At 49.5% G+C, this 27961-nt stretch overlaps 1 protein-coding gene across 10 annotated transcripts in view; it reads right to left on the reverse strand.

Annotated features, from left to right (window-relative positions):
• Positions 1-17131, reverse strand: part of PIK3CD (phosphatidylinositol-4,5-bisphosphate 3-kinase catalytic subunit delta) — a 50149-nt gene extending 33018 nt beyond the window's left edge. For 2 of the 10 annotated variants that reach the window (XM_089901730.1, XM_089901717.1), the window contains exon 1: positions 14966-15908. The gene's annotated coding sequence lies outside the window, so the exon portion shown is untranslated. Of the gene's footprint in view, positions 1-14965; positions 15914-17028 lie in introns of those variants that run through there. The other 8 variants (XM_089901691.1, XM_089901744.1, XM_089901735.1 and 5 more) reach the window with 8 other exon arrangements.
• Between the last annotated feature and the right edge of the window lie 10830 nt (positions 17132-27961).

Below are 27961 nucleotides of genomic sequence, written 5' to 3' on the forward strand. Positions count from 1 at the left end.
ACCCTAAATACGCCACTTTGGCATATTGATTATTTTGAATTAAAAGGAGTTGATAAACAGCAGTGCACAAAGGACACTCTGAACCTTCTTTATCCCCTAAAAGCAGGAAGTAAATCTCCCATGTGAAAGGGATCTTCCCTGCTCCAGGAGGTAGAAGGCATCCCTAACCACCAGAGACAGGGAGTTTAGGGCCAAGGAGGCTGTGCAAACAAACCTGGTTAACTTTAAAAAAAAAAAAATTAATTAATTAATTAATCTTTGGCTGCGTTGGGTCTTCGTTGCTGCTCTCAGGGCTTTCTCTAGTTGCGGACAGCAGGTGCTACTCTTCCTTGCAGTGCGCGGGCTTCTCATTGTGGTGGCTTCTCTTGTTGTGGAGCATGGGTTCTAGGCATGTGGGCTTCAGTAGTTGTGGCTCACGGGCTCAGCTGCTCCGTGGCATGTGGGATCTTCCCGCACCAGGGCTTGAACCCATATCCCCTGCATTGGCAGGCGGATTCTTAACCACTGCGCCACCAGGGAAGTCCCAAACGTTGTTAACTTCTTCACCATCTTACTACCCCTAGCCCAAACCCCTTGTCTTGTCAATTCTTCACAAATTAATTGTTTGTCTAAAAGAGACAAAAGCTTTCTGCTCCAGCGACTTCTTTGAGTCTCATATCTTTGGGGGGCTTCCATACATATGTATGTGTTTAAATTTGTTATTCTCCTGTTAATCTGTCTTTTTACTACAGGGCAGGTGTGGGGAGGCCTCAGCCAAGAACTTAGAAGGGTAGAAGGAAAATCATTTTTCTTTTTCTATAGCATTTTTAGGTGTGGTCAGATAAGATTAAGCTGAGTAGAGACAAGACTAAAAAGGCTACAGTTGAAAAAAAAAAAGATGAAACTAACAACAACCAAAAAAACAAACAGTTAAATGTTTGTTTTAAGTTCTATTGGGAAAAACAGGAAGACTCTGAAAAATAATCCTCCTCAAAGGCAGAAGACAGTTACCACAGTTATTCACATAATTCCCCTGTCCTTTTGTTCCCTTGATCTTTTTACTCTCAAGGCACAAGGATGAGGAAACCTAATTACAGGAGTGTCTGGCTCCTGCTTGCCTGTCATCTTTACATATTTTCATTAATCTTTGAGACTCTCACCCCCAGGTAACTCAAAAAGTGGCTCATCTGTAGTTAAAAAGCAAAGTTAATTAGAATCTGGAGCTTCCTTCTTTCTTTTGCTAATTCCCCAAGCTTAGACCAAAAAAGGCTGTCTGAACTGAGGCTTCCAGAGTTTGTGATCTGGGGGTGGGGTAGGGGAGGCACAGATTTAAAAAGTGATGCTCATGTCTGCAATGCAACCTGTCAACCCAAAAGCGTGCGTGGTTGCAGGGACTCTCCCCAAGAAAGGTAGGAGCGCCAGCCCTGGAGTTAGATCTGCCTTTGGATGAGTGTCCTAATCTCTCCAGAGCCATATCCTCCCCTGTAAAAGAAGAGCCACCAGACATCACCGACTTGGCCAGTAGAGGTAAGGAGCCATGGGACAGCACAGGTAGGGGGCTACCAGCCGGGCCTCACGGTGGGGCACCTGGTTATATCCTGCATTCCACCACGGTTTCCTGTGAGTCTTAGGTTTCCAATTCTAGCATGTGATCCTTGTGGGAGGACATGATGTCTTAGACTTTTTTATACATTTTAGAGAAGAAAAGCTATTCCTCTGTTTCTGGAAAAGGTCAATGGTGAATTTTTATTCTGAGAAAATTAGAGTAAGGGGATAAAAAGGGTGCCTGGAACATCAGGGGACTGTGTGAATCACACATCAAAGCTCACGAAAGATACCCCGGGGGACTCGGGAAACTGACCTTCTAGAATCTCCTTGTGAAAACCTCTAGATGTGTTTGAGAAGCCGTTGAGGGTAAGGAAATTCAACTAAGGGCTAGGAAATTTTTAAAAGTTGGGTCCAAACTTGAAGAAGGTAAAAAGAATGAATCTGGCAATATTAGACTAAACGTATTTACTGAGCTGCAGCTTAAAGATCATTTAGTTAAGACGGGGGGCAGGGGGCTTACGTAAGTCACACAATCAGATCCACAGCAGTCAGTACCTGGGAGATACCAAAGTGGACAGCACCTAGTGGCAGGGCAGGAATAAAGACGCAGACATAGAGAATGGACTTGAGGACACGGGGCGGGGGGGGGGAAGGGGAAGCTGGGATGAAGTGAGAGAGTAGCGTGGACATATATACACTACCAAATGTAAAATGGATGGCTAGTGGGAAGGAGCTGCATAGCACAAGATCAACTCGATGCTTTGTGATGACCTAGAGGGATGGGATAGGGAGGGTGGGAGGGAGGCTCAAGACGGAGGGGATATGGGGATATATGAATACATACAGCTGATTCACTTTGTTGTACAGCAGAAACTAACACAACATTGTAAAGCATTTATACTCCGATAAAGATGTGGAAAAAAAAAAAAGTGGGCAGCAGCAGAGGGAACGGCATCTAACATGTTCTGGCCCATACAACATGGCAGTCATCATGCTAAATGTTTTTACATTTATCACGAAGGCTTTAAAACATGCTGGCCAATTCTCATAGAAAAGGCATCTATGTCTCCTCCCCTGAAATCTGGGTGGGCTTTTGACTTCCTTGACTAAGAGAGTATAGCAGGAGTGGCGCTAAATGACTTGAGAGTTTAGGTCATAAAAGGTCATACAGCTTCCACTTTGGTCTGGAACCAAGCACCAATGCTTCTTGTTGGAGTTCTGGCATCAAGGAAGTGTGACCCAGAGCCGCCATGCTGTGAGGAAGCCCAAAGCCAGAAAGAGAAGCCAGTGTAGGCACTCAGGCTGACAGTCCCATCTGGGCCCAGCCTTTTGAGTCATCCCTGCCCAGGCAACTAGACAAGTGAAGAAACTCCCAGGTGATTCCAGCACCCCCCCAACGCCATGTTCAAGTAATCCGCAGCCCTTTGAGAGTCTTCCCTGCTGACCCCAGATACCACAGAACACAGCCAAGCTGTCCTGTCCAGCCCTGTCTGAGTGCCTGGCCCACGGAATCCATGCCCATAATAAAAACACTTGTTACTTTATATCTCTAAGTTTGGTGTAGTTTGTACAGCAGTACCTGCCTGGGACTTTATCTCATCAAATCATCAAAAGAACCCCACAAAGTAGGTATTAGCATCATCTCCTTAAGGAAACTGAGGCCCAAGACTTACCCAAAGTTACACAATAAGTGGCAGAGCAGGGATCAGAACCCACATCTACCAGCAACTAAAACTGCTTCTAACGATGAATCATCCACCTCCTGTAGGGCACAAGGGTCGATTTCTTTTTTTTGCGGTACATGGGCCTCTCACCGTTGCGGCCTCTCCCGTTGCGGAGCACAGGCTCTGAACGCACAGGCTCAGCGGCCATGGCTCACGGGCCCAGCCGCTCCGCGGCATGTGGGATCCTCCCGGACCGGGGCACGAACCCGCGTCCCCTGCATTGGCAGGCGGACTTTCAACCACTGCGCCACCAGGGAAGCCCTAGAGTCGATTTTTTTATGCATGATATATGCCCATTTTATCATGACCCAGTCCTGCCCCTCAAGACAATCTTATGGACCACTTGGAAAAGGAAGGGTCTCCGGAGACTCTGTTAGATGATGTGACCCAGTGCCCTGGTGGGAAGTGGTCAAAACCACCGGGATGAGTCCTGGCCCTGTTCTAGTCAATAATACCCTTCTTGACAACGGGAATGAAAGGAAATGCAAAAACTGGCTCACCCATTCGATAGAAATGCAAACAGAATTCACAAATACCTGGAGAAAGAATCTGTAAAAATTATTCTAACAGAGGTGGGTAAATCTGGTACAACCAAGTTCAAGGCTATATACAATTACATGTCAAGCTCCCTAATTACAAATACAGAGTAGGGGGAGAGGGAAGAGGCCTCAGTAGAGCATGGAGCCCAGAGAACTCAGAGCTGACCCAAAGCTCATTCAGAGGCAGCACTGTAAGGCCTTCATGAACGAGCCCGCTGTGTCCTGGATCTCATAAGGACCATCCTCTATATGAAACTATATCCAGGTACTTGCCCTTCTTGGTAGTCACACCTTTGTGCAGCTCCCCCACCCACATTATAGCAGGGTTGTGACCAAAAGAATATGGCAGAGTGATGCCAGGTCACCTTTTAGATGAGGTTATAAAAGACCGTAGGGCTTCGGTCTTGGGCAATCTTTGTCTCTTTCTCTCATCTATTTTTTTTTTTCTCTTTCTCGCATCTTTAACTCTGGGCTAAGCCAGCAGCCATGTTGTAAGGACACTCAAGCTGCCCTATGAAGAAGCCAGCCTACATGGCAAGGAACTGACACATCAAAACCTTGGCAGGTACCTCCAGCCACATACACCTGCAGCCCCAGCTGCTCCCAGATTCTGACCCAAAGAAACGGAGATGGTAAGTGTTTGTTGTTTAAGCTAAGTTTTGGGATAACTTGTTACATAGCAAGAGATAACTAATACACGAATGGCTGCCGTGTTCCTTGCTGTGTGGCCCAGCACCTGCTCCAGGCTTAGTATAGCAGAGGCTCCGTCCGATACCTGTGACTGAATAAACAGTCGGTACAAACAACTCCTCCACTGTAATTATGAGTCAGACACGTTCCTAAAGAATCAGCAACAGGCCGAGTGAAAGAAGCCAGCCACAGAAGACCACGTCCTGTATGATTCGATGTGTATGAAATGTCCAGAACAGGCAGGTCCATAGAAACAGAAAGTAGACCAGTGGTTGTCTAGGGCAGGGGGGGTTGGGAAGAACTGGGGAGTGACCGCTAGTGAGTACAAGGTTTCTTTTTTGAGTGATGAACATGTTCTAAAATAGATTATGGTGATGGTTGCACAATTCTGTAAGTATATTAAGAAACCACTGAATTGTGTACCTTAAATGAATTTTATGGCATGTGAATTATATCTCAATAAAGCTTGTTGTGTTAGAAAAGGGAGAGAGGAGGGCTTCCTTGGTGGCGCAGTGGTTAAGAATCCGCCTGCCAACGCAGGGGACCCGGGTTCGAGCCCTGGTCCGGGAAGATCCCACATGCCACGGAGCAACTAAGCCCGTGTGCCACAACTACTGAGCCTGCGCTCCAGAGCCCGCGAGCCACAACTACTGAAGCCCGCGTGCTACAACTACTGAAGCCCCCGCGCCTAGAGCCCGTGCTCCACAACAAGAGAAGCCACCGCAATGAGAAGCCCGCGCACTGCAAGGAAGAGTAGCCCCCCCTCACCGCAACCAGAGAAAGCCCACGCGCAGCAACGAAGACCCAACACAGCCAAAAATAAATAAATACATAAATAATAAATAATTTGAAATAAAAAAGAAAAGAGGGAGAGGAAACCAGGCGAGGTCACTGTCCAAAATGGGAAGTGGCACCAAGGGAGGCTGGTTCCCCACAAGACTAGGAAAAGCCTTGGGATTCTCAAAAGTGGAGGGGCCCCCCCTACGCCTGGAGCAGAGAACATGCTAAGGTCTCAGGGAGGCTAACCAATGCCTCAGGCACCATGGGGTGGGGTGGTCTACGCCAGCCCACCCACTCAGTGAAAGGGGGTCTGTGTGTTCATCATACAGGGTCTCAAGCCACCTGGAGCCCAACATGCAAGGCCTGGACATGTCCCTGACTTCCCATCCCTCAGAGACCATTCCACCCACCCATGGTCGACACCCAGCTCTCCCGGGCTGGCTTTTCGACCTACCCAAGCCAAGACCCTTCACGCAGAAGCGGGCGGGGGGAGGCCCACAAACCCACAGGATGCAACTGTCCCAAAGGACAGGCGGGCTCCGCAAATGAACCAATCCTACAGGGGAGTCACCCAATGATGCAGGAAAGCCGGTCCTGGCTGAAAGCCCCCAAAAGGGGCAGTGAATTTAGGGCAAAGAAAAGGACTTAAACGACACAGAGCACACTTGTACATCGTATCTAAGAGGTGGTCAAGACTGGAAACAGAAACAGCTTCAAAGCAGACTTTGAACAAGTGTGTCTTACAGAGGCCTTGGGGTGGTCAGAATCTTCCATCTCTCTCTGGCCTCTGAGGTTGGTTTCGGAGTCAGAGTCTCACAATGTGAAGAAGCCAGCGGTCGGACCCAAACAGCTCTTCACTGCACCCTCCCAGAGTCTAGGGTGAGCCTGGGGGCCCGGGGAACCTAATGAAAGTATACACACAAATGTTCTCCTAGGAACATTTTCTGGGGAGAAGGTCTGAGATTTTTCAGTGGATTTTCCTTTCTGTTTTCTTTTTTTAATTTGCGGCATGCGGGATCTTTAGTTGCGGCATGTGAACTCTTTAGTTGTAGCCTGAGAGATCTAGTTCTCTGACCAGGGATCGAACCCGGGCCCCCTGCATTGGGAGCATGGAGCCTTCGCCACTGGACCACCAGGGAAGTCCCAGCAGATTTTCAAAAGGATTTAAAATCTGAAAAAGGTTAGAAACCATTGAGTGGTGGATTTCTAGGGCAGGTGGATGATAGATTTTTTTTTTCTTCCTTCGGCAAATCTGTATTTTTAACAAACTTTTCATAAGTAGCTTGTATTGATTCTGTACAATTAAATCTATATAGTATACACACACACACACTTATAAAACATATAGCACATATATTAAAAACATGCGCATGCATATTCTAGGAAGATGTAGACCACCCCAATCTCAAGACCCCCAAGAAATTAATATCCTTTAAAGCTACAAACTCGACTTCCTCTCTTCTCTCCTGATCCCAAACAAGTCACACACACACACACACCCCCACACATATTCAGGGTGGCAATGGAGATGGGTGTCCCTCATAAGGGTCCCAGCTACTCGGCAGTTTACTCCATTCTCCTGGGTGCCCCCTCCCCAGGCTCAGCCCCCAGCCTCCTTCTCCACGCAGCCATGGGCTTACGTGTCCTTCTCTCCTGTTGTCATGAAACCCTAGATCTGCAGACAACCTGTAGGCCTTGGGGATGACAGAGAACTCTGAACATCTCATTCCATCAGCCATCACCTGGTCCATCTCTCCTTGGCAGGTGCCCCCGAGCCCCTTCCTTCCACTCCCAGGTCTCCAGGCTGCTCCTGCCCTGGGAGCCTCTGGGATAAGTTCAGAACAACAGCCTCTTCATCAGTTATCAGGCCCATCTTCGGGGCTACAGCAAGCAGCTCCCATCACTGAGCACCTACCACGATAAGGCACATTTTAGGTGCCTTATGTCCATTTTCGAATTTAATGATCACAAGTAGCCCTGAAGGCAGGCCCTCTGTTTCACAAAGGATGAGGGTGAGGCTCAAGGAGGTTACGCTGCACAGCTAGTGATGGGAGAGGCAGATCTGAACCAGGTTGACTCCAGAGCCCTGCTCTTACCAGTGTACCACACTGCCTCTCCTGGGTCAGTGCAAAGGAACCAGACTGGGGCCACTGGTCAAGAAGACACCTGAGTCCCAATGCCCTGACTGTGTCACCCATTAGCTTGAGGACCCTTAGGTGGACTTCCCACAGAAGGTTCAAGAGTTGGGAAAGGAAGCAATTGAGATTTCAGAGGCCAGGCCCTGCTTCCTCTGGACAGAGGGGGAGAATGGGCACCACCTGGGCAGGCTGGGGCCACGCTGGGTACTGGAAGCTGCATCCTCCTGGTACTTCTCTGTAGAGGAACAGATCCCAGGAAGACACTCCACCAGAGACAAAGGACCAGCAAGAAGAGAAAGGCTGCCTGGACCCCAGCTCCTCTGCACAGCCAATGGACTCCCAGAGGCCTCAGCCCTCCTCCCGCCTGGGATCCAGATTCCCCTGCCCCAAATAAATGCTTCCTCCTGGGAAATAGGTGGCCACATATGGAGACAGTACAGGACAGGGGTTAGGAACAGGCCCTGCCACTTCCTCGGGCAATACCCAGGAAGTGCCTAGGTAATACCTAAGCACTTCCTGGGTCATACCTACGGAAGTTACTAAACTTTCTGTGCCTCAGTTCCCCCTTCTGTAAAACAGAGATCGCAATAGTGCTAAAAAGAATAAATTAGTATTTTCAAAGTGCCCAGAACACTGCCTAGCAGAGTGGGGGGCTACAGAAGTGTCTGTGTTGTTATTATTATTAAACAAAAGACAGAGCAAGTTAGAGCAATGAAGGTGGCAATTCAGAGCTGGCCAATAGCAAGGTTCATTAGTACAAATGCTGCTGATTGGATCTGCAGAAAAAGAAACTGGTGTGAAAGGCCTCCCTTCTAGAGCTTGTTGTGCTCATCTCAGAGTGAGGGGCTGGTGTCGTTGAGATGGGAGTTCTAAGTCAAACCCCGCCTCTCGCCCAGGCTCTGTGATTCCGACGTCTTACCTGACCTCTCCCTAGCAGAATCCGGGGAGCTGTGCTCTGCATTTGCTCTTGAAGACATCCTGACCACTCATGCTGACCACCCGGGGTGCCAGGCTGCCAGGTCCTGGTCTCTGCAAGAGCTGGCTGTGATTGTGCCCAGATACACCCACGCCAGCTGTTCACCTTTGTAATGACACAACATGGTAAGTGGATAAGTGGAAGAAATCGGGTTTGAAAAAAGAAAGAGCTGTTTCCATGAAGACGGAACTGACTGCTTTAGAAATAATAAAGACAAGTCACTAAAACAAAAGTTTCCGTTGAATGAGACTGAGCAAAGCAACTGTAAAAGATAGCGGAGAGGGACTTCCCTGGTGGTCCAGTGGTTAAGACTCCACACTCCCAATACAGGGGGCCCAGGTTCGATCCCTGGTCAGGGAACTAGATCCCGTGTGCCGCAACTAAGACCCGGTGCAGACAAATAAATAAATAAATATTTTAAAAAAGAGAGAGAGATAGGGGAGAAGAATAAAAATGGACAAGGTCGATACGCCTCATGTAAGAATGATGAACCGATCAAACAAAAGCTCTTGGCCTTACATCAGTACATCAACGTACATCAATGTTTTAAGTTAAAATAAAATGCTTAGATTCGAGGTGTAGCATGTTAATTAGCTACGTAAACCAAAGTTGCAGTTACTCAACCAATGAATCACACGGGATAAAAGGGCTCTTATGAAGCTAGACATTTCTTGTCACAGTTGCGTCTAATCTAATCGTTATTTTGCCTTAATCTATGTTTTCCAAACTATAGTTGAAGGCACTGGGCTGGGAGTAGCGGAAGCCACAGGAAAAACATAAACATCTTCCCAGAGCATCCATCTGACTCAAGTAAGGGAGGAATAGTCCTCACAGCAAAACAAACACGGATTATCATGGAATAGAATGTAAAATTAATGTTAGTGTTAAAAATAAAACTTGAAGCTTCAAAGCAAGGTCACGGTTGGGGTGGGTTGCTGCAGGCTAGGGTCGGAATCCCATCTCCTCTGGCAGGAAGAGCGGGTGGGAAAGTTGGAGAAGCACAGTCCGTGAGGGTCAAGGTCACTGCCAGCTGCCCAGCCATCTCCCAACTGCTTTCCCACAAACCTGCAGCACAAGGGCTTCTGGGACAGCTGCCTCCAGAGCAGCTTGCCCACTTGGGCATCCCCGTCCCGCTGCTGCAGCTTGCAGGTGACAGGGCCAAGCCAGAGCCCACTGCCATGGCCAAGGCCACTTGATGGCAGACCTCACCAGAAGACCTCACCTCTGCCCTCCTCAGCCCCTGTCCTCCAAGCTCCTTCAGACCTTGAAGGGTTAGAAAAAGCTGGAAAAACTAAACCTTCTGGTTTGGGCACATTTGAGAAGAGCAGGCTGATAACAAAGGACAAAGCAATCCCAACCTTTATCTGTAACATGGCGGTAGGTATTTATTAATACACACCCTGTGCATTCCAAAAAGATCATTCATGGGAGGGTCAAATAAGATAGTGGTTGAATAAACCTTAGCAGGCAAGCAAACCTCAATGACTTACGACAAAGATACCTGTCATTTAAAATCCATTCACTCCTACGGCGTGGGCTGCAAAGATTCATTCACCCACTGGCAAAAACAGCAACCTTTGGATGCCCGTTACCAACTACAGGTTTTTCCTTATTTCTAATCCTCACGACAATCCCGTAAGAGAGCTACTGTTATCCCAATTTTCAGGTGAAAACCTGGAGGCTAAGAAGTTAAGCAACTCGTCCAGGTCACTATGTGTTAGGGGTCAAAGCCAAGATCTGAACTTCTGTCCAATTTTAAAGCTCGGCTTTTTTTTTTTTTTTTTTTTAATTGGCTGAGTAGCACATGGGACCTTAGTTCCCTGACCAGGGATCGAACCCGTGACCTCTGCAGTGGAAGCACCGAGTCTTAACCACTGGACCGCCAGGGAAGTCCCAAAGTTCTTGCTTTAGACGCGAACATAAGGATTCGTTTCTACCCATTCTCAAAACACTGTGCCTCCCACTGTACTTCCCGCTGGATATATAAAGCCACACACATCTTACGAAGCTGCCACATATTAGATGTGCTGCTGCACTGAATTTAAAAATAGACCACGCTTCATCACTGGTTTCCCAATGACAGTGGATGACCTGTAGTATCCAAATATTCGTCACACCACACAATAGGGAAAAAAGATTCATGACCCAGTGAGCCGGCTTTTGGACCCAAGAGCCATCAGAAACAGGAGGTGTGGTTTTGCTCACCTTTTCATTGGCTCTGAACATGAGAAATGTTTTTGAATTGAGTTTTTTGAGAGGGGCAGATAAAAGGGGAAAGTTAGGGTTTTTTTGTGTGTTTTTTCCCCTTAGAAGAAATTTCTCATGAAGCTGTTTATTTGAGACCAAGACCCTGATTTTATTAACTTCCTCCTCAGACACAGATCAGCAGCAAAGAGGAAAATGCATGCATTAAGCGTGGATAAATAATCTGTGTGCTGGACTTACATTCCCCCTCACCTGAGGCTACCTGATGCCCACTTGAGAGAAGCATGGAGGCCTCTTTACTCCAAGGGGCTGCAAAAGCCTGCTTCATGGGCAGCAACCCAAGCTCGTGCCAAAGCCCCCAGAGTCCCACACCTGAAACACCTGCCTCAGTTTCCCAAACTGCATGAAGGAGCATCAGGATGTGGACGCAGAACGCTCACCAAGATGAATTCTGGGCTCCACCATTTGTAAGTCTTCACCCCCACTTCCACGACATGGAGGCAACAGGGCCGTAGAACACAGGGTCCTGCAGCCCCTCACAGCCCCGCCTTTCAGCGAGGTTAAGCATCACCTGGCATCGGTTCATGTATTTGCCCCAGGGAGGCTCACACCCAAATGCAGCCAGCCAGACAGCCGGCGAAAGGATGCATTTCGACACAGAGGGGCTGTCAGCTTCCTCTTAGGATCGGCTACCTTTACAGCAGAAAAATGGATCCCTTTGGCTTAAGTGTAAACCGTCTCTCCTTGCAGAAACAAGGTGAATCGTGAGAGTGAATGGGGACTTGTTAAATTAAAATAATGATAATAACGAAAACAGCTAGTGTTTACTGAGTATCAGCTATGTGCTAGGTGATGTTCATTATCTAGTTTATCTCACTTAATCCTTAACACAACCCTAAGAATAGGTCCCTTGAGCTTCACTTTATAGAAGAGGAAACCAAGGATCAGAGAAGGTAAGTAATCTACTCAAGGTCACACAGCAGGGTTGTGGAGAAACCACAGTTTAAATTCCAGAGTTCCATCCAATTCCAGAGTTCAAGGGTTTAACTACCGTATCACACTGCAGCAAACCTCATGCTGTACATGCAGCTAGCAACCAAAAAGAAAGCTACTTAGTCTCACTGCAAAAACAAACAAACAAACCAAAAACAAAAACAGAAAGAAAACAAAGCACATTTAAGATGACTACCTTTTAGGCCTATTAGTAAAACATTTTTTCCAATATTATTTTAAATGCCAGCAAGAGTGTCATGAAACTATTATATATCACTGGGATAAACTGGTCCCATCTTTCTTGGAAAAACATTTAGCTTCAGGAGCCATAAAAATGGTCAATGCCAGGGCTTCCCTGGTGGCGCAGTGGTTGAGAGTTCGCCTGCCGATGCAGGGGACGTGGGTTCGTGCCCTGGTCCGCGAAGATCCCACATGCCGTGGAGTGGCTGGGCCCGTGAGCCATGGCCGCTGAGCCTGCGCGTCCGGAGCCTGTGCTCCGCAACAGGAGAGGCCACAACTGTGAGAGGCCCGCCTACCGCAAAAAAAAAAGAAGAAAAAAAAAAGGTCAATGCCTTTAATGAGATAATTTGTGAAAACTCAGATACCTGAAAATATCCGTTACAGTATTTCAAAAGTGGTGTGTGTGTGTGTGTGTGTGTGTGTGTGTGTGTGTGTCTGGAAGCAACATAAATGCCCCACAATGGAGGATGACCAAGAAAATGATGGTGTCCCTGCATTATGACACTTATACTGCCAATAAAAGGGCGGCCAGGTGATGAAGCAATGTGGAAAAATGCTAATGTGCCCATGTTAAGTGAAAAAGCAAGTTACAAAAGCACATGCTTTGCCCCTAAAATAATTAAGTATAGGATTACCATATGAGCCAGCAATTACAGTTCTGGTTGTATATGCAAAAGAATTCAAAGCAAGGACCCAAACAGATATCTGTATATCCAAGTTCAAAGTGGCATCATTCACAATAACCCCAAAGTGGAAGCAACCTAAGTGTTCTTTTTTTTTTTTTTTAATGCGGCACGCGGGACTCTCACTGCCGTGGCCCCTCCCGTTGCGGAGCACAGGCTCAGCGGCCATGGCTCACGGGCCCGGCCGCTCCGCGGCACGCGGGATCCTCCAGGCCAGGGCACGAACCCACGTCCCCCGCATTGCAGGTGGACTCTCAACCACTGCGCCACCAGGGAAGCCCCCAAGTGTTCATTGATAGATGGCTGGATAAGCAAAATGTGGTCCATCCATACAATGGAATATTATTCAGCCCTAAAAAAGGAGGGGATCCTGACACATGCTGCAACGTGGATGAATCTAGAGGCCATTATGCTAAGTGAAAGGAGCCAGTCACAAAAGGACAAATACTGTGCAATTCCAGTTAAATACCAAGAGTAGTCAAATTCAGAGACAGGAAGTTGAATGGTGGTTGCCAGGGGCTGGGTGGAAAGGGGTATAGGGAACTAGGGTTTAAGGGGTAAAGGGTTTCAATTTTGCAAGACAAGAAAATTCTGGAGATGGATGGTAGTGATGGTTCATAACAAGGTGAACGTACGTCAAAATAGTAAATTATATATATATTTTACCACAATTGAAACATAAAAATTAAGATAAAAAAGCACATGCCTACTAGTCACAATTAAAAATGCACATTTTTAAAAAGGAAAAGATACCCAAATTGGCAGTGGCTACGTTGGGATAGTGGGAAAATAATAAATCACTTACAGATCACCTTCTACACACCAGCTCCTTTACAGACGTTATGTGTTTCACTGTGTACCTGGCACTTTACAAATGAATATATGAAATCTTTAAGACTGGCGGTAATACTGCTATTTCAATGTTACAACTGGGGATTCTGAGGCTTGCAATTTCCCCCAAAGAGAGTGAAACAGAAGCGAACTGAAATACCACTTTAGAAACAGCCACACCCATCACTCCCAACACTCTCCCTCTCGGCTCAGAAAGCAGGTGGGCTCGGAAAGCACCCATTTCTAGGAGAAGCTCAGAGAGCCTTCCCTGAATGGGTGAGGTCACCACTTCTGCGGCAGGAGTGGAGGGTTCTCCCGCACACCAAGCTGGTGTAACAGCAACCTCAGGCCCCAGGGACCGGGCCGACCCCAAGGGAGGGGAGAGTGGGCCATATTTTGGAATGACCCAAAGAAAGTCCGTGTTTGTCTGCAAGGAGAGAGTGAGGAGGGAGGTTCCTGGGCTTTCACATTTTTTTTTTTTCATCTTGAAATTGGCAGCATTTCTGATATGATTGCAGGGGATTTCCACCAACCAAATAGAAAATTCAGTTTTAGCATTCACTGTAAGGAAAGAGGAGTTTTGCAACCTTTGTCATTTATGAAACACTGGCAGTGGCACCAAGACGAGGATGTTGGGGAGAATGTTTTCCTCCCTCTCAAACCAGTCAGGCTCCAGCCATCCTTGGCTCGTGGTTAATGACCACACACGTGTCACTACCAGACAGCAGGGCACTGACACTCCCTGACCCGCCCAGAGCACGGCCCTCCGGACCTGCCCCTCCGACAGCTTGGCTGGGAAACGTGTTGGTCCCCTGGAGAGTGACTGAAAGAGCTCTTCTGAGGTCCTACGGTAAGGAAACATTTGATGGGGCCCCAAGCCCCACTGTCAGACCCAGAGAAGCAGCTGGAGGGAGGAAACTGCTCTGTAAACAAAAATGGTTTTGAAAAATAAGCCAGCCAAAGGGGAATTGCTTCATAAGTTGCACATTCACTTCTCCCTTTAACTGTGCAATTGAAGAAAAACAAGGTGAAGCAGGAACTAACCCCTCACATCCCCCCATTCACCCCCACCACCACCACTATTTCCCTCGACCAGGCACAAAGTCTAACCGGGTCTGAAGCTGGTCTCTATTTGCGGATTGTCTGTGCCGCGTAAGGTCCCCCTGGGGCTGGTACCCGCCCTGCCTGCCTGCCTTGTTGTTAGCACAGCCCCTTGGCCCGCCCCCCTCACCCCCCACCGGGGATCACGGTAAACACTTGCAAAACGTAATAAAGCAAGAGAAAGGATGGAGCCCGCAGCATCGTGCAAAGGTATGCTTTAGGTACCCTCCCCGGGCATGGACAAAGGCTGCAGAAATGCAGCTTATCCTGCTGGAAAGGGGCATCGGCATGGCCGGGAGGGCCTCTGGGGCAGTTGCCCTAATTCCAGAAACAGCTATATTCGCAGAGTGGCCAGCGTCGTTTCCGAACATGGGTGGAGAAGGTGAGGGGAGTGGAGCTCAGAAGGAGGTAAGCTTGGCTGTCTTTAGAGCTGGCAACTAACAACTAGGTTTTGAGAGCACACCCCATCCTCCCACCCAATCCCCACACTCCAGGGTGTCTTCCATTACTTTGGTGAAAGCACCGAAAGAGAACCAACCTCCGCATGTGCCAGGCAGTGCCCTCATGAGCCAGGGTGGACAGAATCTCAGTCAGGAAATCAAGCCACAGCAGGGCATGGAAAGGCTAAAGGGTTGGCAATTTCTGCTCTAGAGAGAGCAGAGAAAGCTCTGTTCTGTCTCCTTGTGTTTGGTGACGGCCTGCTAAATCAGAAGAATCTTCGTCCCCACTTGTCACATCAATCAAACCGGGTGGGTAACGGTAGAAGGGTTTACAGGAGAGTATCCAGGTGGCTCTGAAAGGACACCCCGAGTCCCCCGTCCCCACAGCAAGAGAACTGCTAGCAAACTTCTCCTTCATCTGCAAGCAGCCACACGGTCAGATGATTAAACGCTCTGGCATCTGAAGGAACCGGGATTCTGGATCAGCCAATTGTAAACGTGTGGATCGGGAAGTTATTTAACTTTTCTGAGCCTTCGTTTCCTCCGGTGAAAATGGAGACATCATTCAGCTCCTATGGTTAACCGAAAACCATCTGTAAAAACAGTCACTTCTTTGGAGGGGAAGAGTCCCCTGTGGTACCATTCACTTGACAAGAACACCAAGGCACTGTCAGTCACTCCAGCGGTGTGCACCCCTTAGGGAAGTGCTCAGTGGGATCAGTCCTCGGTTTCAAAGTCCCTTTGGAGCAGTGAACCTTTCCCTCCGAGATTCCTGGGGAAGGAACCCGCTCCCGGCCCCAAGGCACAACCGCCCCGCACACACGCGTGACCGTGCAGGACATTTCTGAGGGTGGCGGCCACTGGGGCTCTGCAGGAGCCCGGGGGAAGAAGCCCCACTTGATGGTACGGTGGGGTTCGAGACCCCGCAGGTCCCTCCTTCCAGGGGACACCTGAACGAAGTGAAAGCTGCTCAACCATCCGAGGGCGCCAGAGCGCTCCATCTGCAAACTGGGGGGATCCCAAGGGTGCTGTGCGAGAACCTGGTACGTGGGCCGCCCCAGGATGCCCCCCACTCCACTCCGACCCCGGAAATCCCATCCCCACCCGCTTCCCCTCTGGGAGCGCACTTTTCGGGGCCTCCTATCAGTCCTCTCCTGGCCCCCTGGACCTCCATCTCCCCACCAAGGCAGGGCGCAGACGGCAAAGCAGTGCCCCCCATCCTGGTCCCCAAGAAAGTTCTCCCTGTTCCCCTCTCTTCGATCTCAAAGAAAGGGGTGCAGAAGACGAAGCCTAAATAAAACCAGGAAACTCGATTTAAAAAAAAAAAAAGCAGCAGCAGCCTCATTCAGGCTGAATTACGGGTAAGAGTATTTAAAAGAAGAAAGAAAAAAAGAGTCCGGAAATGCAAAGCTGAAGGCGGTTTTGCCGCCGTAACCCGGGCCCAGCCGCAGATCCGGGGGCTGATCTCCACCGCGCGGCTGCAGTAAACACGCGGTGAGCGGCGCCCGCGGCCGGAGCCCGGCCGGGGTGGGCCGGAGAGGGACCGGCCGCGCGCCCACGCGCCCGGCAACGTCCTCGCCGGCCGCTCTCCAGCCCAGGGCCCCGCTCACCAGAGCTGGGGAGGGCGCGCCGGGCCAGGGCGCCGGGGACGTGTGCGCACCCCTCTCCCCACCGCTCGACGGGAGCAGGGGGGCGGCACCGCCGTTAAGGAGAGTAGCCTGCACCCCGCGGCGCGGCCGGGGCGCCCTGGGGTGCCGCTCGCCAGCGCCCGGGACAGGGCGCACGCGGCTGAGCGCTGTCCGTCTCCCCGCGCTTCGGCGGGTGCACGCGAGGCCGCAAAGCCGCTGGAAGCGCAGCCCGTACGCCGCCGCCGGGCCCGGGAGCTCCCCCGTCCCGCTCCGCGGGGCAAGCAGTCCAGGCGCAGGGGAGCTGTGCGCACCCCTCTCGGCGGACGCTCAGGGGGCGGCTCCGACCCCGCGCACAGCCTTGGCCCAGGTCCCGGGCTCGCTGGACGCGGGCGGGCGCACAGAGCCGGGGCGCACGGGCTGTACGCGCCGGGAGAAGTCCGCAAGCCGGTCCCGCGGCTCCCCGAGGTCCCCCGAAGTCCCCGGCCCCGGTCCTCTCCCCCACCTCCCAGACTCAGCCTGAGGCGAGCGCTTACCGGTCCCGGCGCGGCTGGCAGGGGCTGGGGCGGCTCGGGCCAGCTGCCGCTGGGAGCGACGGCGCTGGGCGCGAGTGAGCCTCGAGGGAGGGAGGCGGGGCGCGGTAGGGGCGCCCCGCCTGCTGACAGCCCGCATACTCCACTTCCCACTTTGTTTCCTTTTTACTTGCAACAGGAAAAACAACAGGTCCTCCTGCAGCTTCTTCTGCCGCTGCGCCCTCCCCTCCCGCCCCCCAAGTCCCCACCCCGTCTGCGGTTGGAGGGGCATCATTCCAGGGCCTCTGGAAGCTGCACCTTGACCTTCTCCAAAACAAGTTTATATGTATTTATATATAAAAGAAAACAACCAAATAAAGGTCCTAAGAGCCCATAAGAGCCCCACGCCTTCCACATTCACACACTAAAGAATTTCAACAGTGGCCGGAGAAAAGCGGGAGGCAGCCAGGAGCGACCCCAAAGCCAAGTGCAGGGAACTGGGCAGGAGGGAGGGTAAGTGGGGCGGAGCTTGGAGCTCAAAGTCCCACTCCGCTCAGCCCTGGAGGGAAACGGTGGCCTCCAGGCTTTGATGGGTAGAGAGCATGGGGGTTGAGGGCCAGCGCCCCATCCCCCCACCCCCGCCGCGCCCCGCCCCAGATTACAGTAGTGGCTTCAGATCCTTCTAGGATGTGATGGGGGATGAGCCAGTCAATAGCTTAATCAAATGACTTAAAGGACCCTCCCCAACCCAGCCTGCGAGGTAAAGCACCTGTTTGGTTCCCTTGGACAGATGAAGACACTGAGGCTTGGGGAGGGGCTCTTTCTATCCAAGAGATTCCCAGGCCTCTCAGGACCGTCTCGGGCTCAGTGCTGGCTCCAGCAACGGAAGGAGCAGGCGGTTTTTGTGTCTAGACAGGAAAGGGGAGAGAATTTGGGTAAGATGAGTGGGTTACTAAGTGGTCCCAGTTTTCTAAGATCTAGGATGCAGGCTCTGATCTCTCAACTGGATGATACCTGTGGAGGAACCAGGAGGGACCGTGGGTCTCTTTGGCAGAGAATGTTGGGCCTGTCCCCAGGAGGGTACATCCTTCCCAACAGAACATCTGAGGCTCACAGCCTCACTCCTACCCCAGGTCAGGACCACTCCAGGGCGATACTGTCAAAAGCTGGAAGAGAAATGGACATTTCAAAGAGAAAATCTGATGGCAGGTTTGGATGTTTCCAAACATCTGTCCTAGCCCTGCTTTTGCCTGGTTGTAATTTAAACACTGCTTGCTGGTTTTCAGAGCTGGTTGTAAGCAACAGTCAGATCAGGAACGCTTTTGCATCATCCAAAGGAGCTCTTCGTTGAATACGTATTTGCTGACCGCCAGTCAGATCATGCTTTGTAATATGCAAGACGGGAGACCTGCCAAGTGCTCAGATGTGCTTCACACGCTGTTATCTCTGATCTCGACAATAGCCTCCCAAGAGAAATCTTAGCATCCCCACTTGAAAGGTACGGAAACTGAGGCTCAGGAAGGTTGAATCCTTTTGAGGGGCCACACAGTCTGTGTCTAACTGCTTCCAGATCCTCGATTCTTTGCCCATGCCACACTGCTTATGCCCCAGTCCAAGAAGTTTCACTTTCCTGAAACCCCAATGCACTTCCTTTTAGAGACCAAACCGTAAGACTTATTCCTCTCTTTTGCCTGGGGTACCAGGAAAGTCAAGCTGACTGTGGCATCAAGTACGGTCAATATGGCCCCTCAAGTTCCCAGTAGACTTCTGCCTTTCTCTCTACAATTTCTGATCTCTCTTTCTCACTTTATTTTTAACTGTTGTCATGTGTGTTTTGGAGGAAGCTCCTTCAAGTTCCTTTTGAATTGTAAGTGAAATGGGCCCGCCAAGGTGGAGAATTTATAGCAGTCCTAGAAGAAAAGTGGCACTTGGGCTGTAGGGAAGTCAACACGTGTTACTCCCGTGACCTCCCGACTGGGAAAGACTTTGGCCCCATTTTATGGAAGGGAAAAGAGATCTTGGGTATTAAGGGGGCAGCTGGTCGGTGGAGAGCGGCTCGGATGGACAGGAGGCACCCCGCGGGCCTCTCAGAGGAGCACACAGAGCCCTCCAGACCAGTTTCCTTCTGGGCCTGCCACCTTGTCCTGCAGAAGTTCCCCCTCCGAAAGCCAAGCCAGCCTCCACAGCTTCTCACGGATGCAGTGAGCGTCTCTGCTCTGTTCGACCTTGACTGCTTTCACCACCGCCACCCACACATGCCCGCAGCAGGGTTAACTCAGTGCAGCCGGAGCCAAGATGAGCACCCGGCTGCAGGGGGACAAGTGAGGAGCTCACTTCCTCAGCCCCTCCACAACGGGCTCCAGACACCTGCCTCCATGCCCCATCCTGGCACGAAGCCCACTTTGCCGAGGGGCCTTTCCTTCCAGGCAGGGCAAAAATTATCCAGCTCAAACCCTTGCCCATTTGCCTTGGCCAAGGAAAGTGTGGTGAAGATTCGCAATTAAGAGCACCTTCCCTGCAGCCAAAGTGCCTGGCACGGCCACTGTGGAGCTGTGTGACCTCAGGTGAGTGGCTTAAGCTCTCTGTGCCTCCATTTCCTCATCTGAAAAACAAGGATGCTGATAATGGCTTTCAACGTTTAGAATTGTTGTTAGGATTAAATGAGTTAATACATGTAAAGTGCTCCTAAGGATACCTGACACAGAGTGAACCCCCAGAAAATGGTAGTTATTGGGTTATTCCAGAACATCATCTTTGTGCTTTGTGGGATGGGGTGTTTCTGCTCTAGGACAATATTTTTCAATAGCAGTGACAGCAGGTTGTGATGTATTAACACATTAGTGTACTGGAAATCCACTCAGCAGGTCAAATTTATAAAAATGCAACAGAATAAACAATACCAGATTGTATTCCACGTAGGAAGGGTGGTATCCCTCCCTGAGGCTTTTTGTCCCATTTATAGGTACGTGTGGGTGACCATTAAGTCAAGATGTAAAATGCATCCTCACTGCAGGTCCCTGTCAGCACAACAAGAAAGCTGCTGCCTTCTGGGGACAACAACATAATGGTGGTGGCAATGGAAAGGCAGTGCAGATGGGTGGAGAACTCGGCCAAGGTCAGGCTTGATTCCTGGAAAGTCTGACTTTTGAGGACACAGGCTCCAGCGAGTGCAGAGAGATGGCCGGGGGGGATACCTGAGGAAGAGAAGCTGGGGCTCCAGGCTGTGCCTGTCATGTGGGGAATGATCCAGGGGTGGATGGTTTGTGCCCTCGCACTTCATTCACCTCAGGTCAGAGCTGGATCGAAGGGTCCAGGAAGACCCAGACAAGTCAGAGGTGGCCCAGATGAACCTGGCTCCTGTGGGGCCAGGGCTGAACTGATGGGGACTGAGTTTCTGGGCCCACCTGGATGAGAGCTCCAAACAGAAATTGAGTTATCCTTTTTGTAAAACACGCACACTTGGGGGTTTCCCTGGTGGCGCAGTGGTTGAGAGTCCGCCTGCCAATTCAGGGGACACGGGTTCGAGTGCTGGTCCAGGAAGATCCCACATGCCGCGGAGCAAATAAGCCCGTGCGCCACAACTACTGAAGCCCACGCGCCTAGAGCCCGAGCTCCACAACAAGATAAGCCACCGCAATGAGAAGCCTGCGTGCCGCAACGAAGAGTAGCCCCCGCTCGCCGCAACTAGAGAAAGCGTGCGCGCAGCGACGAATACCCAACACAGCCAAAAATAAATAAAAAATTAAATCTTAAAAAAAAACCCCAGGGCTTCCCTGGTGGCGCAGTGGTTGAGAGTCCACCTGCTGATGCAGGGGACACGGGTTCGTGCCCCGGTCCACGAGGATCCCGCATGCCGCGGAGCGGCTGGGCCCGTGGGCCATGGCTGCTGGACCTGTGCGTCCAGAGCCTGTGCTCCGCAGCGGGAGAGGCCACAGCAGTGAGAGGCCCGCGTACTGCAAAAAAACAAACAAAAAAAACCAAAAAAACCCCCCAAAACACTCACACTCAAAATCCAGGCTGCCTGGGTTCAAATCCCAGCCGTGCAACCCTGGGGTAGTCACTTCAGCACCTCCTGAGCCTGCGCTGGGGAGGGTTCCCTGAGTGGATGATCCTGCCTCTAGCACAGTCAATGCTCCAGAAACAGCAGCTGGCTTTAAACAAATCCTCTAAAGCTCTTCCTAGTCTAGGGTGTAGGGTAAATGTGGAAAGGGGAGGGGGGGAGTAGCGGGGTTTGGGGTCATAAGGCTGGATCCAGCCCCCGCACCTCCATACACCGGGGTTGACCCAGGTTTTGCAACACTGATTCATTTGGCAAGTTCCGGGCTTTGGGATATAGCACTGTACGAGCCAAAGACCTGCCCTCCTGGGGCTTACACTCCAGTGAGAAGAGAAACTATGAAGAATGAAAATAGGATACAGTGTCATGGAGTACTAAGAGCTGCAAAGAAATATTCAGCAGGTTAGGAGGGGAGAGGGGTGGGGGAGGGGACACTGGAGGTCAGGACCTTCCAGCAGAGCGAGGATCTGAATGAGGGGAGGGAAGGCCCTGCTGGAGGGAAGGGCATCCCCGGCAGAGGGAACAGGCCAGTGCAAAGGTGCTGAGCACGTTGGAGGACCAGGAAGGAGGCCAGGGAGGCTGGAGGTGAGGTGGGTGCAAACAGCAAAGGGAAGGATCTGGGGAGGGGCAGTGGGATATTTGGGATTTGGCTGAAAGGGTGATGAGAAGCAGAGGGAGGGTTCTACGCTGAGCTAGAGAAGGGCGGGCTGTGATTTACATGTTAAAAAGTCTACAATATACACGTATGTACTTCCTTGCTCTGCCAACCCTAAAGTTCTAGAAACAGTAACCCCCAAGAAGCAACGAGCACACAGCCAGCACCCAGATCTGGGTCTCTAATTCCACTCTGCTCAATAAAAAGACCAGGACTCCTTGGAGAAATGGCTGATTCTTTGATGAGGACACAGGAAATAGACAAGATGAGCCTGGAGCATCTTACAGTGTCAGAAAGAGAAGAGCACAGCAAAAACAAAACGAAACGCCACAGTGATGGGGTTAGGGACACGGCAGTGAACTGAACAGGCTTCTAACGGCCAGTGAGGGGACAGATTGAGCAACAAAATAAGGCATTATTGGATTAGAACCCAAGGTATAAAATCTGTACCCAGCTCTTTCCCTATGGACATATTATGGGGTGTTAATAATCAGCCATGAGACTACAGCCCTCAGGAGAGTGTAACTCTCCTGCAGAGCTACAGCCGTTTGCCTGGAGTGTTGCCACCTTAAAAGATTAATTCACGTCTCCCATATTATTAACACTACAGCTGTAAACTTCTAAGAAACAAATGAATACTTCTACAAAATAAATCTGGGAAGAGAAATTAGGAAATTAAATTTAAAACTAATAGTATTTAGGGCTTCCCTGGTGGCGCAGTGGTTGAGGGTCCGCCTGCCGATGCAGGGGACGTGGGTTCGTGCCCCGGTCCGGGAAGATCCTACATGCCGCGGAGCGGCTGGGCCCGTGAGCCATGGCCGCTGAGCCTGCGCGTCCGGAGCCTGTGCTCCGCGGCGGGCGAGGCCACAACAGTGAGAGGCCCGAATACCGCAAAAACAAAACAACTGATAGTATTTAAATCATAATAAGCAGGAAAGATTGAGAATTTAAATTCTTTGAAGGCAGGGATCATTTTTTATTTATCTTTACTATCAGAACAGTTGTCATTTTATTGAATTCAATAAATTATTTTTAAAGTGAATGAAAAAAAAAGGAGCCCAAGGTATAAAATAAATATCTGTGAGTCCGGACTGATATAAGTAAATGATTGACTAAATAAATAAGCAAGGGAGACTAATCTCCTGTACAGAAGAGCACCAGCTAATTTGGGAAGAGGCTTCACCTGCCCTCACGTAGGAGGAGCTGAACTCAGCACCCCTTCAGTGTAGGCTTGTGACTTCTTCCAAAGAGGACACAAGGGAAGGAGGGACAAAGGTGGGCCTCCCAGTGGAGACGCCTGGCAGCCACCGCCACAGCCAGGTGCTCAAGGTTCCCATCATCAGTGGTCAGTATGTTGACAGCAGGCACCCTTGATGTGATGTGATGAGAATGACACTTTGCTCTGTGGTCTTCCCCACAAGAGCCCATAAACACTAGTCTAGTCATGAGAAAAAAAAAAAAAAAACCCAAACCACCACGCAAACCCAAATGAGGGAACGGTCTACAAAAATACCTGACCAGCCCTCCTCATAACTGTCAAGATTATCAAAGAGGAGGAAAATCTGAGAAACTGTTGCAGCCAAGAGCAGCCTAAGGTGACATGACAACGAAATGTCATGTGATGTTCTGGGTGGGATCTCGGAACAGAAAAGGGACATTAGGTAAAAACTAAGGTAATCTGGATGAAGTATGAACTTTAGTTAATAGTCATGTACTTGTGACAAAAGTACCATCGCAATGTAAGATGTTAGCAATGGAGAAACTAGGTGTAGAATATATGAGAACTCCTTATGCTATCTTTGCAACTTCTCTGTAAATCTGAAACTATTCTAAAATTTAAAATTTATTTATGGGACTTCCCTGGAGGTCCAGTGGTTAAGACTCCATGCTTCCAATGCATGGGGCGTGGGTTTGATCCCTGGTCGGGGAACTGAGATCCCACATGCCACGTGCCGCGGCCAAAAAATAAATAAATTTGCGAATTTTTATTTAAAGAAAAAATATTAGAATGATGCTGGGGGGATGCGGGGAAGGACCAGGCTGAATGCCTTGGGGCCAGGAAGGATGTGCAGAAAGCAAGGGCATCGTGTTAAAAGCCTGGAGTACAATGATTTAGGCGGTTAGCCGGAGTCACAGAATGGGAGGGGGTGCAGCGCAGAAGGTTCAGAGGCAAGACCTTTATTCTCTGGCCCTGGAGACTCAGCCCGTGGGGTCTGATGGGGCTGGGGGATGGGTATTCTGGAACCTTCTCTTCTGGGAGCCCTGAGACCCAGCCCTGCTCCCACATCGTCCAGTCTGTCTCCTCCTCTGTAAAATGATAATAAAAAGTTGTCATGCCAACTTCAGAGAGCTTGCGAGACTAAAAAGACATGTTTCAATGAAAGTGGTCTGGAGACAGACAACACTTTGCAAATAGGGTGCAGAAGAGGCAGTGCTGGATGGAGCTGGGCCTTGCTCTCCCCTGACGACATCCCGGTACATGCTTTACCCCCTGCTCTAAAAGCTTCTATCTACCTAGAACATGCCGCTCTAGATAGCTATCTTTAAAGGCGCCCATTCTGAGGAGCACTGTCATGTGAAACGCTAAAAACCTCAATGAGAAAGCATCCAACTGGGTTCTTTTCCCATAGACAGAAAAAGCATCAGTAAGAGAATGACAGAGGAGGATTCGAGACAGACAAGAAGAGGACACAGAGACAGGAATGGGAGAGGGCCACGTGAAGACGGAGGCAGAGATTGGAAGGATGTGGCCACCAGCTGAAGGCCTCCTGCAGCCACCAGATGCTGGAAGAGGCCAGGAAGGAATCTCTCCTAGAGTCTACGGAGGGGGCGGCCCTGCTGACACCTTGAGTTTGAACTTCTGGAAGGAAGAAACTGAGGCAGTGCCTTGGGTAACTGGCCAAGGTCACCCAGTTGGCAGGTGGGATTAGCGGACCCGGTGTGCCTAGGTCAATAGCTTCACCACTAGGTGGCAGCCTTCCTATGACCCTGAAGTCAGATGACCTGGAGGGTGTGGAGTCTATCAGACAAGCAGCAGCAGTAAGTTGGCCCATGAACCAAAAGTGAGAGGAAGAAAATGTGTCACCTCAGCATTGTGGAGGGTCTTCCCCTTGGCCAGAACTGTCCGGAGGAAGGCATGGTCCATCCACTGAATGGAATAGTATGCAGCCATTGAAAATAGTGATTCTGAAGACCTGGGGCGTCATGGGAAGTGATCCCATCACGAAGTGAAAAGGGCTCAATGCAGAATTGCCTCTGTGCTGGGTTTCCACAGCATAAGTGCCCCATACACGCACGTGTGTAGCAGGAGGTGACTTAGAACAGTGAAAGCTGTGTGGGAGGAGGGTGACAGATGTTTTTCTTTCTGTTTCATTTTCTAGTCACACTTTGCCAAATGTGTAATAAAAATGCAAAAATGTAAAACTTGATTTCCTCTCCCCAGGTCAGAGCTAATCCCTCTAACCGCTCTTTACATCAGGACATTAGATGAGCCATTGTTCCATCCTGCCTGGGCTCCAATCCTGTCGTACTGCAGCCAGATGGTCACGTGTCTGCAAATGAGGAACAGGGGTGACCCTGTACAGGGATGAGCCCCCAGGAGAATGACTCATTTGGGAATACAGGTGGCATCCAGGAACTCTGTCAGTGGATAGCAGGTCTTCAGCCAATGGGAGCTCCAATCCGGGGAGGCACCAGATGACAAGGGCACCACGCTCTTGGGATGTGTGTCCAGCTCCTTTCTCTAGAAGCACTCCCCCCCAGTGCATCCCCGTGGCTATATGGCAGTCTTGGTCAGGTGTGCTTGCCTTTGAGCCTGCCCAGGTTGATGGAACCAGGGGTGGTCGCCTGGTGCCAGGTTTTCCAAGCAGTGATCTTCCCCAGAATATGGGTTAAGAACTAGAACGGTGTTTCTTCAGGTACATGGAGCCTGGGCGCTGTAACGTGTGAGCTGGGGAGCTGTGCGGCCTCTTATGCCCATCGAAAGGACGCAAGAGGGGAATTCCTTAGTGGTCCCGTGATTAAGACTCCATACTTCCAACGCACGGGACGAAGGTTCGATCTCTGGTCGGGGAGCTAAGATCCCACGTGCTGCGCGGCACGGCCAAAAAAAAAAAAATAAGAGGACTAAAGAAATCAGAGATTCTGCTGTGCAGAGCAACGGAGGTTGAAAGAAGATTGTGAGGCAGGTGCATGCAGGGCAAGAGAGGATCACAGACAAGAGACAGGATTCGGGACAACTTTACAGCTCTCGGTCCGTGCATCTTTTTCAGGTCCCGTTGCATTCTTACCCTTGGGTTCTTCTGAAAGCCCCCTGCACCCTTAAGCCTTCCTCCCATATGCTGCTCAAAATCTGGACCCGTTTCCTAGAGCTGCTGTAACAAATTACCACAATCTGGGCGGTTTAAAACAACAGAAATGTATTCTTTCACAGTTCTGGAGGATAGAAGTTCGAAATCGAGGTGTTGACAGGGTGGATTCCCTCCAGAGGTTCTGAGGGAGAATCTATTCCAGGCTTCTCTCTTATCCTCTGGGGGCTGCCTGCAATCCTTAGCATCCAACAGCTGGTACATGCATCACCCTAATCTCTACCCCTGTCTTCAAAGGGTATTCTCCCTACGCATCTGTGTCTTTGTCCGAATTTCCCTCTTATAAAGACACCCTTGTCCAGCATGACCTCATCTTAACTCATTAGATCTGCAAAAACCTATTTCCAATTAAGGTCACATTCTGAGGTTCCAGGTGGGCATGAATTTTAGGAGGACAATAGTCCACCCAGGACAAAGTCTTTTGACTTAGGTTCTGTCATTTGAAACAAACAAACAAATCCCAATTAATATAGAAATTGGTATCAGAAGGGGGGTGTTGAAAGAAACAGCTTTTCAAAGAAAGTATTGAAACTAGATATCTTTTTAAAAAATTTTTATTGAAGTGTAGTTGATTTAAAATGTTATGTTAATTTCTTCTGTACAGCAGAGACTCTAATATATATATAATATATATATATAATATATATATTCTTTTTCATATTCTTTTCCGTTATGGTTTGTCACAGGATTTTTTAAAATAGATCTTTATGGAGTATAATTGCTTCTCAATACTGTGTTAGTTTCTGTTGCACAGCAAAGCGAATCAGCCATATGCACACAGGTCCCCATATCCCCTCCCTCTTGAGCCTCCCTCCCACCCTCCCTATCCCACCCCGCTAGGTCGTCGCAAAGCACCGAGCTGATCTCCCTGTCTATGCTGCTGCTTCCTACTAGCTATCTGTTTTACATTTGGTAGTGTATATATGTCAATGCTACTCTCACTTAGCTAGCCCCAGCTTCCCCTCCCTGCCCCATGTCCTCAAGGCCATTCTCTGTGTCTGCGACTTTATTCCTGCCCTGCCACTAGGTTCATCAGTACCATTTTTTTTTTTTAGATTCCATATATACGCGTTAGCATGCGGTATTTGTTTTTCTCTTTCTGACTTACTTCACTCTGTATGACAGACTCTAGGTCCATCCACCTCACTACAAATAACTCAGTTTCATTTCTTTTTATGGCTGAGTAATATTCCATTGTATATATGTGTCACATCTTCTTTATCCATTCATCTGTCGATGGACACTTAGGTTGCTTCCATGTCCTGGCTATTGTAAATAGAGCTGCAATGAACATTGTGGTACATGACTCTTTTTGAATTATGGTTTTCTCAGGGTATATGCCCAGTAGTGGGATTGCTGGGTCATATGGTAGTTCTAGTTTTAGTTTTTTAAGGAACCTCCATACTGTTCTCCATAGTGGCTGTATCAATTTACATTCCCACCAACAGGGCAAGAGGGTTCCCTTTTCTCCACACCCTCTCCAGCATTTGTTGTTTGTAGATTTTCTGATGATGCCCATTCTAACTGGTGTGAGGTGATACCTCATTGTAGTTTGGATTTGCATTTCTCTAATAAGTAGTGATGTTGAGCATCTTTTCATGTGCTTCTTGGCCATCTGTATGTCTTCCTTGGTGAAATGTCTATTTAGGTCTTCTGCCCATTTCTTAACTGGATTGCTTGTTTTTTTGATATTGAGCTCCATGAGCTGTTTGTATATGTTGGAGATTAATCCTTTGTCTGTTGTTTCATTTGCAAATATTTTCTCCCATTCTGAGATTTGTCTCTTTGTCTTGCTTATGGTTTCCTTTGCTGTGCAAAAGCTTTTAAGTTTAATTAAGTCTCATTTGTTTATTTTTGTTTTTATTTCTGTTACTCTAG

This window comes from Delphinapterus leucas, chromosome 1 (genome assembly GCF_059928025.1).
Source record: "Delphinapterus leucas isolate spDelLeu-1000000601 "Yukka" chromosome 1, BTC_Dleu_Yukka2, whole genome shotgun sequence".
Lineage (NCBI taxonomy): Eukaryota > Metazoa > Chordata > Mammalia > Artiodactyla > Monodontidae > Delphinapterus > Delphinapterus leucas.